General features: G+C 44.6%; 8 non-coding genes across 8 annotated transcripts; all 8 read right to left on the bottom strand.

Moving 5' to 3' along the window:
• Positions 1-2378: 2378 nt before the first annotated feature.
• On the bottom strand, positions 2379-2450 carry trnag-ucc (transfer RNA glycine (anticodon UCC)). The gene has a single exon. It is a non-coding gene; the product is annotated as a tRNA-Gly (tRNA).
• Positions 2451-3614: 1164 nt separating this feature from the next.
• On the bottom strand, positions 3615-3686 carry trnag-ucc (transfer RNA glycine (anticodon UCC)). The gene has a single exon. It is a non-coding gene; the product is annotated as a tRNA-Gly (tRNA).
• A 546-nt stretch (positions 3687-4232) lies between these two features.
• trnag-ucc (transfer RNA glycine (anticodon UCC)) lies at positions 4233-4304 on the bottom strand. Its single transcript has one exon. It is a non-coding gene; the product is annotated as a tRNA-Gly (tRNA).
• Positions 4305-4850: 546 nt separating this feature from the next.
• trnag-ucc (transfer RNA glycine (anticodon UCC)) lies at positions 4851-4922 on the bottom strand. The gene has a single exon. It is a non-coding gene; the product is annotated as a tRNA-Gly (tRNA).
• Positions 4923-6082: 1160 nt separating this feature from the next.
• On the bottom strand, positions 6083-6154 carry trnag-ucc (transfer RNA glycine (anticodon UCC)). The gene has a single exon. It is a non-coding gene; the product is annotated as a tRNA-Gly (tRNA).
• Positions 6155-11611: 5457 nt separating this feature from the next.
• Positions 11612-11683, bottom strand: trnag-ucc (transfer RNA glycine (anticodon UCC)). Its single transcript has one exon. It is a non-coding gene; the product is annotated as a tRNA-Gly (tRNA).
• Positions 11684-12229: 546 nt separating this feature from the next.
• trnag-ucc (transfer RNA glycine (anticodon UCC)) lies at positions 12230-12301 on the bottom strand. The gene has a single exon. It is a non-coding gene; the product is annotated as a tRNA-Gly (tRNA).
• A 1160-nt stretch (positions 12302-13461) lies between these two features.
• Positions 13462-13533, bottom strand: trnag-ucc (transfer RNA glycine (anticodon UCC)). The gene has a single exon. It is a non-coding gene; the product is annotated as a tRNA-Gly (tRNA).
• Positions 13534-16806: the final 3273 nt, after the last annotated feature.

Raw genomic sequence — 16806 nt, 5'->3', positions numbered from 1 at the left:
CAAGAGGTAAGAAGATTGGCCACAAACCCGAACTCAACTTCGTACAGACGAATGCGCTAAAAAATCCTCCAGGTCTACATCATAGACTGACGATATAGAAATGACTTTAAAACCTATGTACGCAGTTGGCCTGATGTGGTTGCATTGTGACATTCTACTGTAGATGCTGTTGGCCATGGTTTTCAGGACTTGGTCACAGCACCAGCGGTATGGCCCCAAACCAATTGGCTTCAAAAGGTAGTAAAAGAGCAACACATTTGTTGACTTGTCCAACTTTGCAAACAGTGTCTGGTAGGGTTTGCTGATAGACTTATTTTATTCCTGTGACATAAAAGCATGTAGTTTTCATATCCAGTTAATCCTGTTGAGGGTCAAAGGTGGGGGTGAGTGGGGCTATACTGCCTACTATTGGAAGTAAGGAAGGGTTCACCTTTGAGTTGTTGCCAGTGACACATGTGGTATTTAAAGCAGTATGAAGAAAACACTGCCAATCCTCTGCTCTTCAGAGAAGGGGCGAAGTCTCGATGAGCAAAGTCCTCTGCAATGGCTGGGAATTGAAACCAGGTCAACTGCTTGGAAGGCAGCTATGCTCACCACTATACCACCATCGCAAGACAACAAGAAGTAAGAAGATTGGCCACAAACCCGAACTCAACTTCGTACAGACGAATGCGCTAAAAACTCCTCCAGGTCTACATCATAGACTGACGATATAGAGATGACTTTAAAACCTATGTATGCAGTGGGCCTGATGTGGTTGCATTGTGAAATTCTACTGTAGATGCTGTTGGCTATGGTTTTCAGGACTTGGTCACAGCACCAGCGGTATGGCCCCAAACCAATTGGCTTCAAAAGGTAGTAAAAGAGCAACACATTTGTTGACTTGTCCAACTTTGCAAACAGTGTCTGGTAGGGTTTGCTGATAGACTTATTTTATTCCTGTGACATAAAAGCATGTAGTTTTCATATCCAGTTAATCCTGTTGAGGGTCAAAGGTGGGGATGAGTGGGGCTTTACTGCCTACCATTAAGATAAGGAAGGGTTCACCTTTGAGTTGTTGCCAGTGACACTTGTGGCATTTAAAGCAGTATGAAAAAAACATTGCCAATCCTCTGCTCTTCAGAGAAGGGGCAATGTCTTGATGAGCAAAGTCCTCCTCGAACCCAGGTCAACTGCTTGGAAGGCAGCTATGCTCACCACTATACCACCATCGCAAGACAACAAGAGGTAAGAAGATTGGCCACAAACCCGAACCCAACTTCGTAAGGACGAATGCGCAAAAAACTCCTCCAGGTCTACATCATAGACTGACAATATAGAGATGACTTTAAAACCTCTGTACGCAGAAGACCTGATGTGGTTGCATTGTGACATTCTACTGTAGATGCTGTTGGCTATGGTTTTCAGGACTTGGTCACAGCACCAGCGGTATGGCCCCAAACCAATTGGCTTCAAAAGGTAGTAAAAAAGCAACACATTGGTTGACTCTTACAACTTTGCAAACAGTGTCTGGTAGGGTTTGCTGATAGACTTAATTTGTTCCTGTGACATACAAGCATGTATTGTCCATATCCAGTTAATCCTGTTGAGGGTCAAAGGTGGGGGTGAGTGGGGCTATACTGCCTACCATTGGAAGTAAGGAAGGGTTCACCTTTGAGTTGTTGCCAGTGACACATGTGGCATTTAAAGCAGTATGAAGAAAACACTGCCAATCCTCTGCTCTTCAGAGAAGGGGCAAAGTCTCAATGAGCAAACCCCTTTGCGAAGGCTGGGAATCTAACCCAGGTCAACTGTTTGGAAGGCAGCTATGCTCACCACGATACCACCATCGCAAGACAACAAGAAGTAAGAAGATTGGCCACAAACCCGAACTCAACTTCGTAAGGACGAATGCGCAAAAAACTCCTCCAGGTCCACATCATAGACTGACAATATAGAGATGACTTTAAAACCTCTGTACGCAGTAGACCTGATGTGGTTGCATTGTGACATTCTACTGTAGATGCTGTTGGCTATGGTTTTCAGGACTTGGTCACAGCACCAGCGGTATGGCCCCAAACCAATTGGCTTCAAAAGGTAGTAAAAAAGCAACACATTGGTTGACTCTTACAACTTTGCAAACAGTGTCTGGTAGGGTTTGCTGATAGACTTAATTTGTTCCTGTGACATACAAGCATGTATTGTCCATATCCAGTTAATCCTGTTGAGGGTCAAAGGTGGGGGTGAGTGGGTCTAAACTGCCTACCATTGGAAGTAAGGAAGGGTTCACCTTTGAGTTGTTGCCAGTGACACATGTGGCATTTAAAGCAGTATGAAGAAAACACTGCCAATCCTCTGCTCTTCAGAGAAGGGGCAAAGTCTCAATGAGCAAAACCCTTTGCGATGGCTGGGAATCGAACCCAGGTCAACTGCTTGGAAGGCAGCTATGCTCACCACTATACCACCATCGCAAGACAACAAGAGGTAAGAAGATTGGCCACAAACCCGAACTCAACTTCGTACAGACGAATGCGCTAAAAAATCCTCCAGGTCTACATCATAGACTGACGATATAGAAATGACTTTAAAACCTATGTACGCAGTTGGCCTGATGTGGTTGCATTGTGACATTCTACTGTAGATGCTGTTGGCCATGGTTTTCAGGACTTGGTCACAGCACCAGCGGTATGGCCCCAAACTAATTGGCTTCAAAAGGTAGTAAAAGAGCAACACATTTGTTGACTTGTCCTACTTTGCAAACAGTGTCTGGTAGGATTTGCTGATAGACTTATTTTATTCCTGTGACATAAAAGCATGTAGTTTTCATATCCAGTTAATCCTGTTGAGGGTCAAAGGTGGGGGTGAGTGGGGCTATACTGCCTACTATTGGAAGTAAGGAAGGGTTCACCTTTGAGTTGTTGCCAGTGACACATGTGGCATTTAAAGCAGTATGAAGAAAACACTGCCAATCCTCTGATCTTCAGAGAAGGGGCGATGTCTCGATGAGCAAAGTCCTCTGCGATGGCTGGGAATTGAAACCAGGTAAACTGCTTGGAAGGCAGCTATGCTCACCACTATACCACCATCGCAAGACAACAAGAAGTAAGAAGATTGGCCACAAACCCGAACTCAACTTCGTACAGACGAATGCGCTAAAAACTCCTCCAGGTCTACATCATAGACTGACGATATAGAGATGACTTTAAAACCTATGTATGCAGTGGGCCTGATGTGGTTGCATTGTGAAATTCTACTGTAGATGCTGTTGGCTATGGTTTTCAGGACTTGGTCACAGCACCAGCGGTATGGCCCCAAACCAATTGGCTTCAAAAGGTAGTAAAAGAGCAACACATTGGTTGACTCTTACAACTTTGCAAACAGTGTCTGGTAGGGTTTGCTGATAGACTTAATTTGTTCCTGTGACATACAAGCATGTAGTTTTCATATCCAGTTAATCCTGTTGAGGGTCAAAGGTGGGGGTGAGTGGGGCTATACTGCCTACCATTGGAAGTAAGGAAGGGTTTACCTTTGAGTTGTTGCCAGTGACACATGTGGCATTTAAAGCAGTATGAAGATAACACTGCCAATCCTCTGCTCTTCAGAGAAGGGGCAAAGTCTCAATGAGCAAAGTCCTCTGCGATGGCTGGGAATCGAACCCAGGTCAACTGCTTGGAAGGCAGCTATGCTCACCACTATACCACCATCGCAAGACAACAAGAGGTAAGAAGATTGGCCACAAACCCGAACTCAACTTCGTACAGACGAATGCGCTAAAAAAATCCTCCAGGTCTACATCATAGACTGACGATATAGAAATGACTTTAAAACCTATGTACGCAGTTGGCCTGATGTGGTTGCATTGTGACATTCTACTGTAGATGCTGTTGGCCATGGTTTTCAGGACTTGGTCACAGCACCAGCGGTATGGCCCCAAACCAATTGGCTTCAAAAGGTAGTAAAAGAGCAACACATTTGTTGACTTGTCCAACTTTGCAAACAGTGTCTGGTAGGGTTTGCTGATAGACTTATTTTATTCCAGTGACATAAAAGCATGTAGTTTTCATATCCAGTTAATCCTGTTGAGGGTCAAAGGTGGGGATGAGTGGGGCTTTACTGCCTAGCATTAAGGTAAGGAAGGGTTCACCTTTGAGTTGTTGCAAGTGACACCTGTGGCATTTAAAGCAGTATGAAGATAACATTGCCAATCCTCTGCTCTTCAGAGAAGGGGCAAAGTCTCGATGAGCAAAGTCCTGTGCGATGGCTGGGAATCGAAACCAGGTCAACTGCTTGGAAGGCAGCTATGCTCACCACTATACCACCATCGCAAGACAACAAGAAGTAAGAAGATTGGCCACAAACCCGAACTCAACTTCGTACAGACGAATGCACTAAAAACTCCTCCAGGTCTACATCATAGACTGACGATATAGAGATGACTTTAAAACCTATGTATGCAGTGGGCCTGATGTGGTTGCATTGTGAAATTCTACTGTAGATGCTGTTGGCTATGGTTTTCAGGACTTGGTCACAGCACCAGCGGTATGGCCCCAAACCAATTGGCTTCAAAAGGTAGTAAAAGAGCAACACATTGGTTGACTCTTACAACTTTGCAAACAGTGTCTGGTAGGGTTTGCTGATAGACTTAATTTGTTCCTGTGACATACAAGCATGTAGTTTTCATATCCAGTTAATCCTGTTGAGGGTCAAAGGTGGGGGTGAGTGGGGCTATATTGCCTACCATTGGAAGTAAGGAAGGGTTCACCTTTGAGTTGTTGCCAGTGACACATGTGGCATTTAAAGCAGTATGAAGATAACATTGCCAATCCTCTGCTCTTCAGAGAAGGGGCAAAGTCTCGATGAGCAAAGTCCTGTGCGATGGCTGGGAATCGAACCCAGGTCAACTGCTTGGAAGGCAGCTATGCTCACCACTATACCACCATCGCAAGACAACAAGTAGTAAGAAGATTGGCCACAAACCCGAACTCAACTTCGTACAGACGAATGCACTAAAAAATCCTCCAGGTCTACATCATAGACTGACGATATAGAAATGACTTTAAAACCTATGTACGCAGTTGGCCTGATGTGGTTGCATTGTGACATTCTACTGTAGATGCTGTTGGCTATGGTTTTCAGGACTTGGTCACAGCACCTTGTATGGCCCCAAACCAATTGGCTTCAAAAGGTAGTAAAAGAGCAACACATTGGTTGACTTTTCCAACTTTGCAAACAGTGTCTGGTAGGGTTTGCTGATAGACTTATTTTATTCCTGTGACATAAAAGCATGTAGTTTTCATATCCAGTTAATCCTGTTGAGGGTCAAAGGTAGGGGTGAGTGGGGCTATACTGCCTACCATTGGAAGTAAGGAAGGGTTCACCTTTGACTTGTTGCCAGTGACACGTGGCATTTAAAGCAGTATGAAGAAAACATTGCCAATCCTCTGCTCTTCAAAGAAGGGGCATTGTCTTGATGAGCAAAGTCCTCTGCGATGGCTGGTAATCGAACCCAGGTCAACTGTTTGGAAGGCAGCTATGCTTACCACTATACCACCATCGCAAGAAAACAAGAAGTAAGAAGATTGGCCACAAACACGTACCCAACTTCGTAAGGACGACTGCGCAAAAAACTCCTCCAGGTCCACATCATAGACTGACAATAAAGAGATGACTTTAAAACCTCTGTACGCAGTAGACCTGATGTGGTTGCATTGTGACATTCTACTGTAGATGCTGTTGGCTATGGTTTTCAGGACTTGGTCACAGCACCAGCGGTATGGCCCCAAACCAATTGGCTTCAAAAGGTAGTAAAAGAGCAACACATTGGTTGACTCTTACAACTCTGCAAACAGTGTCTGGTAGGGTTTGCTGATAGACTTAATTTGTTCCTGTGACATACAAGCATGTAGTTTTCATATCCAGTTAATCCTGTTGAGGGTCAAAGGTGGGGGTGAGTGGGGCTATACTGCCTACCATTGGAAGTAAGGAAGGGTTCACCTTTGAGTTGTTGCCAGTGACACATGTGGCATTTAAAGCAGTATGAAGATAACATTGCCAATCCTCTGCTCTTCAGAGAAGGGGCAAAGTCTCGATGAGCAAAGTCCTGTGCGATGGCTGGGAATCGAAACCAGGTCAACTGCTTGGAAGGCAGCTATGCTCACCACTATACCACCATCGCAAGACAACAAGAAGTAAGAAGATTGGCCACAAACCCGAACTCAACTTCGTACAGACGAATGCACTAAAAAATCCTCCAGGTCTACATCATAGACTGACGATATAGAAATGACTTTAAAACCTATGTACGCAGTTGGCCTGATGTGGTTACATTGTGACATTCTACTGTAGATGCTGTTGGCCATGGTTTTCAGGACTTGGTCACAGCACCAGCGGTATGGCCCCAAACCAATTGGCTTCAAAAGGTAGTAAAAGAGCAACACATTTGTTGACTTGTCCAACTTTGCAAACAGTGTCTGGTAGGGTTTGCTGATAGACTTATTTTATTCCTGTGACATAAAAGCATGTAGTTTTCATATCCAGTTAATCCTGTTGAGGGTCAAAGGTGGGGGTGAGTGGGGCTATACTGCCTACTATTGGAAGTAAGGAAGGGTTCACCTTTGAGTTGTTGCCAGTGACACATGTGGTATTTAAAGCAGTATGAAGAAAACACTGCCAATCCTCTGCTCTTCAGAGAAGGGGCGAAGTCTCGATGAGCAAAGTCCTCTGCAATGGCTGGGAATTGAAACCAGGTCAACTGCTTGGAAGGCAGCTATGCTCACCACTATACCACCATCGCAAGACAACAAGAAGTAAGAAGATTGGCCACAAACCCGAACTCAACTTCGTACAGACGAATGCGCTAAAAACTCCTCCAGGTCTACATCATAGACTGACGATATAGAGATGACTTTAAAACCTATGTATGCAGTGGGCCTGATGTGGTTGCATTGTGAAATTCTACTGTAGATGCTGTTGGCTATGGTTTTCAGGACTTGGTCACAGCACCAGCGGTATGGCCCCAAACCAATTGGCTTCAAAAGGTAGTAAAAGAGCAACACATTTGTTGACTTGTCCAACTTTGCAAACAGTGTCTGGTAGGGTTTGCTGATAGACTTATTTTATTCCTGTGACATAAAAGCATGTAGTTTTCATATCCAGTTAATCCTGTTGAGGGTCAAAGGTGGGGATGAGTGGGGCTTTACTGCCTACCATTAAGATAAGGAAGGGTTCACCTTTGAGTTGTTGCCAGTGACACTTGTGGCATTTAAAGCAGTATGAAAAAAACATTGCCAATCCTCTGCTCTTCAGAGAAGGGGCAATGTCTTGATGAGCAAAGTCCTCCTCGAACCCAGGTCAACTGCTTGGAAGGCAGCTATGCTCACCACTATACCACCATCGCAAGACAACAAGAGGTAAGAAGATTGGCCACAAACCCGAACCCAACTTCGTAAGGACGAATGCGCAAAAAACTCCTCCAGGTCTACATCATAGACTGACAATATAGAGATGACTTTAAAACCTCTGTACGCAGAAGACCTGATGTGGTTGCATTGTGACATTCTACTGTAGATGCTGTTGGCTATGGTTTTCAGGACTTGGTCACAGCACCAGCGGTATGGCCCCAAACCAATTGGCTTCAAAAGGTAGTAAAAAAGCAACACATTGGTTGACTCTTACAACTTTGCAAACAGTGTCTGGTAGGGTTTGCTGATAGACTTAATTTGTTCCTGTGACATACAAGCATGTATTGTCCATATCCAGTTAATCCTGTTGAGGGTCAAAGGTGGGGGTGAGTGGGGCTATACTGCCTACCATTGGAAGTAAGGAAGGGTTCACCTTTGAGTTGTTGCCAGTGACACATGTGGCATTTAAAGCAGTATGAAGAAAACACTGCCAATCCTCTGCTCTTCAGAGAAGGGGCAAAGTCTCAATGAGCAAAACCCTTTGCGAAGGCTGGGAATCTAACCCAGGTCAACTGTTTGGAAGGCAGCTATGCTCACCACGATACCACCATCGCAAGACAACAAGAAGTAAGAAGATTGGCCACAAACCCGAACTCAACTTCGTACAGACGAATGCACTAAAAAATCCTCCAGGTCTACATCATAGACTGACGATATAGAAATGACTTTAAAACCTATGTACGCAGTTGGCCTGATGTGGTTGCATTGTGACATTCTACTGTAGATGCTGTTGGCCATGGTTTTCAGGACTTGGTCACAGCACCAGCGGTATGGCCCCAAACCAATTGGCTTCAAAAGGTAGTAAAAGAGCAACACATTTGTTGACTTGTCCAACTTTGCAAACAGTGTCTGGTAGGGTTTGCTGATAGACTTATTTTATTCCTGTGACATAAAAGCATGTAGTTTTCATATCCAGTTAATCCTGTTGAGGGTCAAAGGTGGGGGTGAGTGGGGCTATACTGCCTACTATTGGAAGTAAGGAAGGGTTCACCTTTGAGTTGTTGCCAGTGACACATGTGGTATTTAAAGCAGTATGAAGAAAACACTGCCAATCCTCTGCTCTTCAGAGAAGGGGCGAAGTCTCGATGAGCAAAGTCCTCTGCAATGGCTGGGAATTGAAACCAGGTCAACTGCTTGGAAGGCAGCTATGCTCACCACTATACCACCATCGCAAGACAACAAGAAGTAAGAAGATTGGCCACAAACCCGAACTCAACTTCGTACAGACGAATGCGCTAAAAACTCCTCCAGGTCTACATCATAGACTGACGATATAGAGATGACTTTAAAACCTATGTATGCAGTGGGCCTGATGTGGTTGCATTGTGAAATTCTACTGTAGATGCTGTTGGCTATGGTTTTCAGGACTTGGTCACAGCACCAGCGGTATGGCCCCAAACCAATTGGCTTCAAAAGGTAGTAAAAGAGCAACACATTTGTTGACTTGTCCAACTTTGCAAACAGTGTCTGGTAGGGTTTGCTGATAGACTTATTTTATTCCTGTGACATAAAAGCATGTAGTTTTCATATCCAGTTAATCCTGTTGAGGGTCAAAGGTGGGGATGAGTGGGGCTTTACTGCCTACCATTAAGATAAGGAAGGGTTCACCTTTGAGTTGTTGCCAGTGACACTTGTGGCATTTAAAGCAGTATGAAAAAAACATTGCCAATCCTCTGCTCTTCAGAGAAGGGGCAATGTCTTGATGAGCAAAGTCCTCCTCGAACCCAGGTCAACTGCTTGGAAGGCAGCTATGCTCACCACTATACCACCATCGCAAGACAACAAGAGGTAAGAAGATTGGCCACAAACCCGAACCCAACTTCGTAAGGACGAATGCGCAAAAAACTCCTCCAGGTCTACATCATAGACTGACAATATAGAGATGACTTTAAAACCTCTGTACGCAGAAGACCTGATGTGGTTGCATTGTGACATTCTACTGTAGATGCTGTTGGCTATGGTTTTCAGGACTTGGTCACAGCACCAGCGGTATGGCCCCAAACCAATTGGCTTCAAAAGGTAGTAAAAAAGCAACACATTGGTTGACTCTTACAACTTTGCAAACAGTGTCTGGTAGGGTTTGCTGATAGACTTAATTTGTTCCTGTGACATACAAGCATGTATTGTCCATATCCAGTTAATCCTGTTGAGGGTCAAAGGTGGGGGTGAGTGGGGCTATACTGCCTACCATTGGAAGTAAGGAAGGGTTCACCTTTGAGTTGTTGCCAGTGACACATGTGGCATTTAAAGCAGTATGAAGAAAACACTGCCAATCCTCTGCTCTTCAGAGAAGGGGCAAAGTCTCAATGAGCAAAACCCTTTGCGAAGGCTGGGAATCTAACCCAGGTCAACTGTTTGGAAGGCAGCTATGCTCACCACGATACCACCATCGCAAGACAACAAGAAGTAAGAAGATTGGCCACAAACCCGAACTCAACTTCGTAAGGACGAATGCGCAAAAAACTCCTCCAGGTCTACATCATAGACTGACGATATAGAAATGACTTTAAAACCTATGTACGCAGTTGGCTTGATGTGGTTGCATTGTGACATTCTACTGTAGATGCTGTTGGCTATGGTTTTCAGGACTTGGTCACAGCACCTTGTATGGCCCCAAACCAATTGGCTTCAAAAGGTAGTAAAAGAGCAACACATTGGTTGACTTTTCCAACTTTGCAAACAGTGTCTGGTAGGGTTTGCTGATAGACTTATTTTATTCCTGTGACATAAAAGCATGTAGTTTTCATATCCAGTTAATCCTGTTGAGGGTCAAAGGTAGGGGTGAGTGGGGCTATACTGCCTACCATTGGAAGTAAGGAAGGGTTCACCTTTGACTTGTTGCCAGTGACACGTGGCATTTAAAGCAGTATGAAGAAAACATTGCCAATCCTCTGCTCTTCAAAGAAGGGGCATTGTCTTGATGAGCAAAGTCCTCTGCGATGGCTGGTAATCGAACCCAGGTCAACTGTTTGGAAGGCAGCTATGCTTACCACTATACCACCATCGCAAGAAAACAAGAAGTAAGAAGATTGGCCACAAACCCGTACCCAACTTCGTAAGGACGACTGCGCAAAAAACTCCTCCAGGTCCACATCATAGACTGACAATAAAGAGATGACTTTAAAACCTCTGTACGCAGTAGACCTGATGTGGTTGCATTGTGACATTCTACTGTAGATGCTGTTGGCCATGGTTTTCAGGACTTGGTCACAGCACCAGCGGTATGGCCCCAAACCAATTGGCTTCAAAAGGTAGTAAAAGAGCAACACATTTGTTGACTTGTCCAACTTTGCAAACAGTGTCTGGTAGGGTTTGCTGATAGACTTATTTTATTCCTGTGACATAAAAGCATGTAGTTTTCATATCCAGTTAATCCTGTTGAGGGTCAAAGGTGGGGGTGAGTGGGGCTATACTGCCTACTATTGGAAGTAAGGAAGGGTTCACCTTTGAGTTGTTGCCAGTGACACATGTGGTATTTAAAGCAGTATGAAGAAAACACTGCCAATCCTCTGCTCTTCAGAGAAGGGGCGAAGTCTCGATGAGCAAAGTCCTCTGCAATGGCTGGGAATTGAAACCAGGTCAACTGCTTGGAAGGCAGCTATGCTCACCACTATACCACCATCACAAGACAACAAGAGGTAAGAAGATTGGCCACAAACCCGAACTCAACTTCGTACAGACGAATGCGCTAAAAAATCCTCCAGGTCTACATCATAGACTGACGATATAGAAATGACTTTAAAACCTATGTACGCAGTTGGCCTGATGTGGTTGCATTGTGACATTCTACTGTAGATGCTGTTGGCTATGGTTTTCAGGACTTGGTCACAGCACCAGCGGTATGGCCCCAAACCAATTGGCTTCAAAAGGTAGTAAAAGAGCAACACATTGGTTGACTTTTCCAACTTTGCAAACAGTGTCTGGTAGGGTTTGCTGATAGACTTATTTTATTCCTGTGACATAAAAGCACGTAGTTTTCATATCCAGTTAATCCTGTTGAGGGTCAAAGGTAGGGGATGAGTGGGGCTACACTGCCTACAATTGGAAGTAAGGAAGGGTTTACCTTTGAGTTGTTGCCAGTGACACATGTGGCATTTAAAGCAGTATGAAGAAAACACTGCCAATCCTCTGCTCTTCAGAGAAGGGGCAAAGTCTCAATGAGCAAAACCCTTTGCGAAGGCTGGGAATCGAACCCAGGTCAACTGCTTGGAAGGCAGCTATGCTCACCACTATACCACCATCGCAAGACAACAAGAAGTAAGAAGATTGGCCACAAACCCGAACTCAACTTCGTAAGGACGAATGCGCAAAAAACTCCTCCTGGTCCACATCATAGACTGACAATATAGAGATGACTTTAAAACCTCTGTACGCAGTAGACCTGATGTGGTTGCATTGTGACATTCTACTGTAGATGCTGTTGGCTATGGTTTTCAGGACTTGGTCACAGCACCAGCGGTATGGCCCCAAACCAATTGGCTTCAAAAGGTAGTAAAAAAGCAACACATTGGTTGACTCTTACAACTTTGCAAACAGTGTCTGGTAGGGTTTGCTGATAGACTTAATTTTTTCCTGTGACATACAAGCATGTATTGTCCATATCCAGTTAATCCTGTTGAGGGTCAAAGGTGGGGGTGAGTGGGGCTATACTGCCTACCATTGGAAGTAAGGAAGGGTTCACCTTTGAGTTGTTGCCAGTGACACATGTGGCATTTAAAGCAGTATGAAGAAAACACTGCCAATCCTCTGCTCTTCAGAGAAGGGGCAAAGTCTCAATGAGCAAAACCCTTTGCGATGGCTGGGAATCGAACCCAGGTCAACTGCTTGGAAGGCAGCTATGCTCACCACTATACCACCATCGCAAGACAACAAGAGGTAAGAAGATTGGCCACAAACCCGAACTCAACTTCGTACAGACGAATGCACTAAAAAATCCTCCAGGTCTACATCATAGACTGACGATATAGAAATGACTTTAAAACCTATGTACGCAGTTGGCCTGATGTGGTTGCATTGTGACATTCTACTGTAGATGCTGTTGGCTATGGTTTTCAGGACTTGGTCACAGCACCTTGTATGGCCCCAAACCAATTGGCTTCAAAAGGTAGTAAAAGAGCAACACATTGGTTGACTTTTCCAACTTTGCAAACAGTGTCTGGTAGGGTTTGCTGATAGACTTATTTTATTCCTGTGACATAAAAGCATGTAGTTTTCATATCCAGTTAATCCTGTTGAGGGTCAAAGGTAGGGGTGAGTGGGGCTATACTGCCTACCATTGGAAGTAAGGAAGGGTTCACCTTTGACTTGTTGCCAGTGACACGTGGCATTTAAAGCAGTATGAAGAAAACATTGCCAATCCTCTGCTCTTCAAAGAAGGGGCATTGTCTTGATGAGCAAAGTCCTCTGCGATGGCTGGTAATCGAACCCAGGTCAACTGTTTGGAAGGCAGCTATGCTTACCACTATACCACCATCGCAAGAAAACAAGAAGTAAGAAGATTGGCCACAAACACGTACCCAACTTCGTAAGGACGACTGCGCAAAAAACTCCTCCAGGTCCACATCATAGACTGACAATAAAGAGATGACTTTAAAACCTCTGTACGCAGTAGACCTGATGTGGTTGCATTGTGACATTCTACTGTAGATGCTGTTGGCTATGGTTTTCAGGACTTGGTCACAGCACCAGCGGTATGGCCCCAAACCAATTGGCTTCAAAAGGTAGTAAAAGAGCAACACATTGGTTGACTCTTACAACTCTGCAAACAGTGTCTGGTAGGGTTTGCTGATAGACTTAATTTGTTCCTGTGACATACAAGCATGTAGTTTTCATATCCAGTTAATCCTGTTGAGGGTCAAAGGTGGGGGTGAGTGGGGCTATACTGCCTACCATTGGAAGTAAGGAAGGGTTCACCTTTGAGTTGTTGCCAGTGACACATGTGGCATTTAAAGCAGTATGAAGATAACATTGCCAATCCTCTGCTCTTCAGAGAAGGGGCAAAGTCTCGATGAGCAAAGTCCTGTGCGATGGCTGGGAATCGAAACCAGGTCAACTGCTTGGAAGGCAGCTATGCTCACCACTATACCACCATCGCAAGACAACAAGAAGTAAGAAGATTGGCCACAAACCCGAACTCAACTTCGTACAGACGAATGCACTAAAAAATCCTCCAGGTCTACATCATAGACTGACGATATAGAAATGACTTTAAAACCTATGTACGCAGTTGGCCTGATGTGGTTGCATTGTGACATTCTACTGTAGATGCTGTTGGCCATGGTTTTCAGGACTTGGTCACAGCACCAGCGGTATGGCCCCAAACCAATTGGCTTCAAAAGGTAGTAAAAGAGCAACACATTTGTTGACTTGTCCAACTTTGCAAACAGTGTCTGGTAGGGTTTGCTGATAGACTTATTTTATTCCTGTGACATAAAAGCATGTAGTTTTCATATCCAGTTAATCCTTTTGAGGGTCAAAGGTGGGGGTGAGTGGGGCTATACTGCCTACTATTGGAAGTAAGGAAGGGTTCACCTTTGAGTTGTTGCCAGTGACACATGTGGTATTTAAAGCAGTATGAAGAAAACACTGCCAATCCTCTGCTCTTCAGAGAAGGGGCGAAGTCTCGATGAGCAAAGTCCTCTGCAATGGCTGGGAATTGAAACCAGGTCAACTGCTTGGAAGGCAGCTATGCTCACCACTATACCACCATCGCAAGACAACAAGAAGTAAGAAGATTGGCCACAAACCCGAACTCAACTTCGTACAGACGAATGCGCTAAAAACTCCTGCAGGTCTACATCATAGACTGACGATATAGAGATGACTTTAAAACCTATGTATGCAGTGGGCCTGATGTGGTTGCATTGTGAAATTCTACTGTAGATGCTGTTGGCTATGGTTTTCAGGACTTGGTCACAGCACCAGCGGTATGGCCCCAAACCAATTGGCTTCAAAAGGTAGTAAAAGAGCAACACATTTGTTGACTTGTCCAACTTTGCAAACAGTGTCTGGTAGGGTTTGCTGATAGACTTATTTTATTCCTGTGACATAAAAGCATGTAGTTTTCATATCCAGTTAATCCTGTTGAGGGTCAAAGGTGGGGATGAGTGGGGCTTTACTGCCTACCATTAAGATAAGGAAGGGTTCACCTTTGAGTTGTTGCCAGTGACACTTGTGGCATTTAAAGCAGTATGAAAAAAACATTGCCAATCCTCTGCTCTTCAGAGAAGGGGCAATGTCTTGATGAGCAAAGTCCTCCTCGAACCCAGGTCAACTGCTTGGAAGGCAGCTATGCTCACCACTATACCACCATCGCAAGACAACAAGAGGTAAGAAGATTGGCCACAAACCCGAACCCAACTTCGTAAGGACGAATGCGCAAAAAACTCCTCCAGGTCTACATCATAGACTGACAATATAGAGATGACTTTAAAACCTCTGTACGCAGAAGACCTGATGTGGTTGCATTGTGACATTCTACTGTAGATGCTGTTGGCTATGGTTTTCAGGACTTGGTCACAGCACCAGCGGTATGGCCCCAAACCAATTGGCTTCAAAAGGTAGTAAAAAAGCAACACATTGGTTGACTCTTACAAATTTGCAAACAGTGTCTGGTAGGGTTTGCTGATAGACTTAATTTGTTCCTGTGACATACAAGCATGTATTGTCCATATCCAGTTAATCCTGTTGAGGGTCAAAGGTGGGGGTGAGTGGGGCTATACTGCCTACCATTGGAAGTAAGGAAGGGTTCACCTTTGAGTTGTTGCCAGTGACACATGTGGCATTTAAAGCAGTATGAAGAAAACACTGCCAATCCTCTGCTCTTCAGAGAAGGGGCAAAGTCTCAATGAGCAAAACCCTTTGCGAAGGCTGGGAATCTAACCCAGGTCAACTGTTTGGAAGGCAGCTATGCTCACCACGATACCACCATCGCAAGACAACAAGAAGTAAGAAGATTGGCCACAAACCCGAACTCAACTTCGTAAGGACGAATGCGCAAAAAACTCCTCCAGGTCCACATCATAGACTGACAATATAGAGATGACTTTAAAACCTCTGTACGCAGTAGACCTGATGTGGTTGCATTGTGACATTCTACTGTAGATGCTGTTGGCTATGGTTTTCAGGACTTGGTCACAGCACCAGCGGTATGGCCCCAAACCAATTGGCTTCAAAAGGTAGTAAAAAAGCAACACATTGGTTGACTCTTACAACTTTGCAAACAGTGTCTGGTAGGGTTTGCTGATAGACTTAATTTGTTCCTGTGACATACAAGCATGTATTGTCCATATCCAGTTAATCCTGTTGAGGGTCAAAGGTGGGGGTGAGTGGGGCTATACTGCCTACTATTGGAAGTAAGGAAGGGTTCACCTTTGAGTTGTTGCCAGTGACACATGTGGTATTTAAAGCAGTATGAAGAAAACACTGCCAATCCTCTGCTCTTCAGAGAAGGGGCGAAGTCTCGATGAGCAAAGTCCTCTGCAATGGCTGGGAATTGAAACCAGGTCAACTGCTTGGAAGGCAGCTATGCTCACCACTATACCACCATCGCAAGACAACAAGAAGTAAGAAGATTGGCCACAAACCCGAACTCAACTTCGTACAGACGAATGCGCTAAAAACTCCTCCAGGTCTACATCATAGACTGACGATATAGAGATGACTTTAAAACCTATGTATGCAGTGGGCCTGATGTGGTTGCATTGTGAAATTCTACTGTAGATGCTGTTGGCTATGGTTTTCAGGACTTGGTCACAGCACCAGCGGTATGGCCCCAAACCAATTGGCTTCAAAAGGTAGTAAAAGAGCAACACATTTGTTGACTTGTCCAACTTTGCAAACAGTGTCTGGTAGGGTTTGCTGATAGACTTATTTTATTCCTGTGACATAAAAGCATGTAGTTTTCATATCCAGTTAATCCTGTTGAGGGTCAAAGGTGGGGATGAGTGGGGCTTTACTGCCTACCATTAAGATAAGGAAGGGTTCACCTTTGAGTTGTTGCCAGTGACACTTGTGGCATTTAAAGCAGTATGAAAAAAACATTGCCAATCCTCTGCTCTTCAGAGAAGGGGCAATGTCTTGATGAGCAAAGTCCTCCTCGAACCCAGGTCAACTGCTTGGAAGGCAGCTATGCTCACCACTATACCACCATCGCAAGACAACAAGAGGTAAGAAGATTGGCCACAAACCCGAACCCAACTTCGTAAGGACGAATGCGCAAAAAACTCCTCCAGGTCTACATCATAGACTGACAATATAGAGATGACTTTAAAACCTCTGTACGCAGAAGACCTGATGTGGTTGCATTGTGACATTCTACTGTAGATGCTGTTGGCTATGGTTTTCAGGACTTGGTCACAGCACCAGC

The sequence above is a fragment of the Odontesthes bonariensis genome, chromosome 20 (assembly GCF_027942865.1).
Source record: "Odontesthes bonariensis isolate fOdoBon6 chromosome 20, fOdoBon6.hap1, whole genome shotgun sequence".
Classification (NCBI taxonomy): Eukaryota; Metazoa; Chordata; class Actinopteri; order Atheriniformes; family Atherinopsidae; genus Odontesthes; species Odontesthes bonariensis.
Note: the sequence above shows the minus strand (reverse complement) of the source record. Positions and strands in the feature narration are given on the sequence as shown.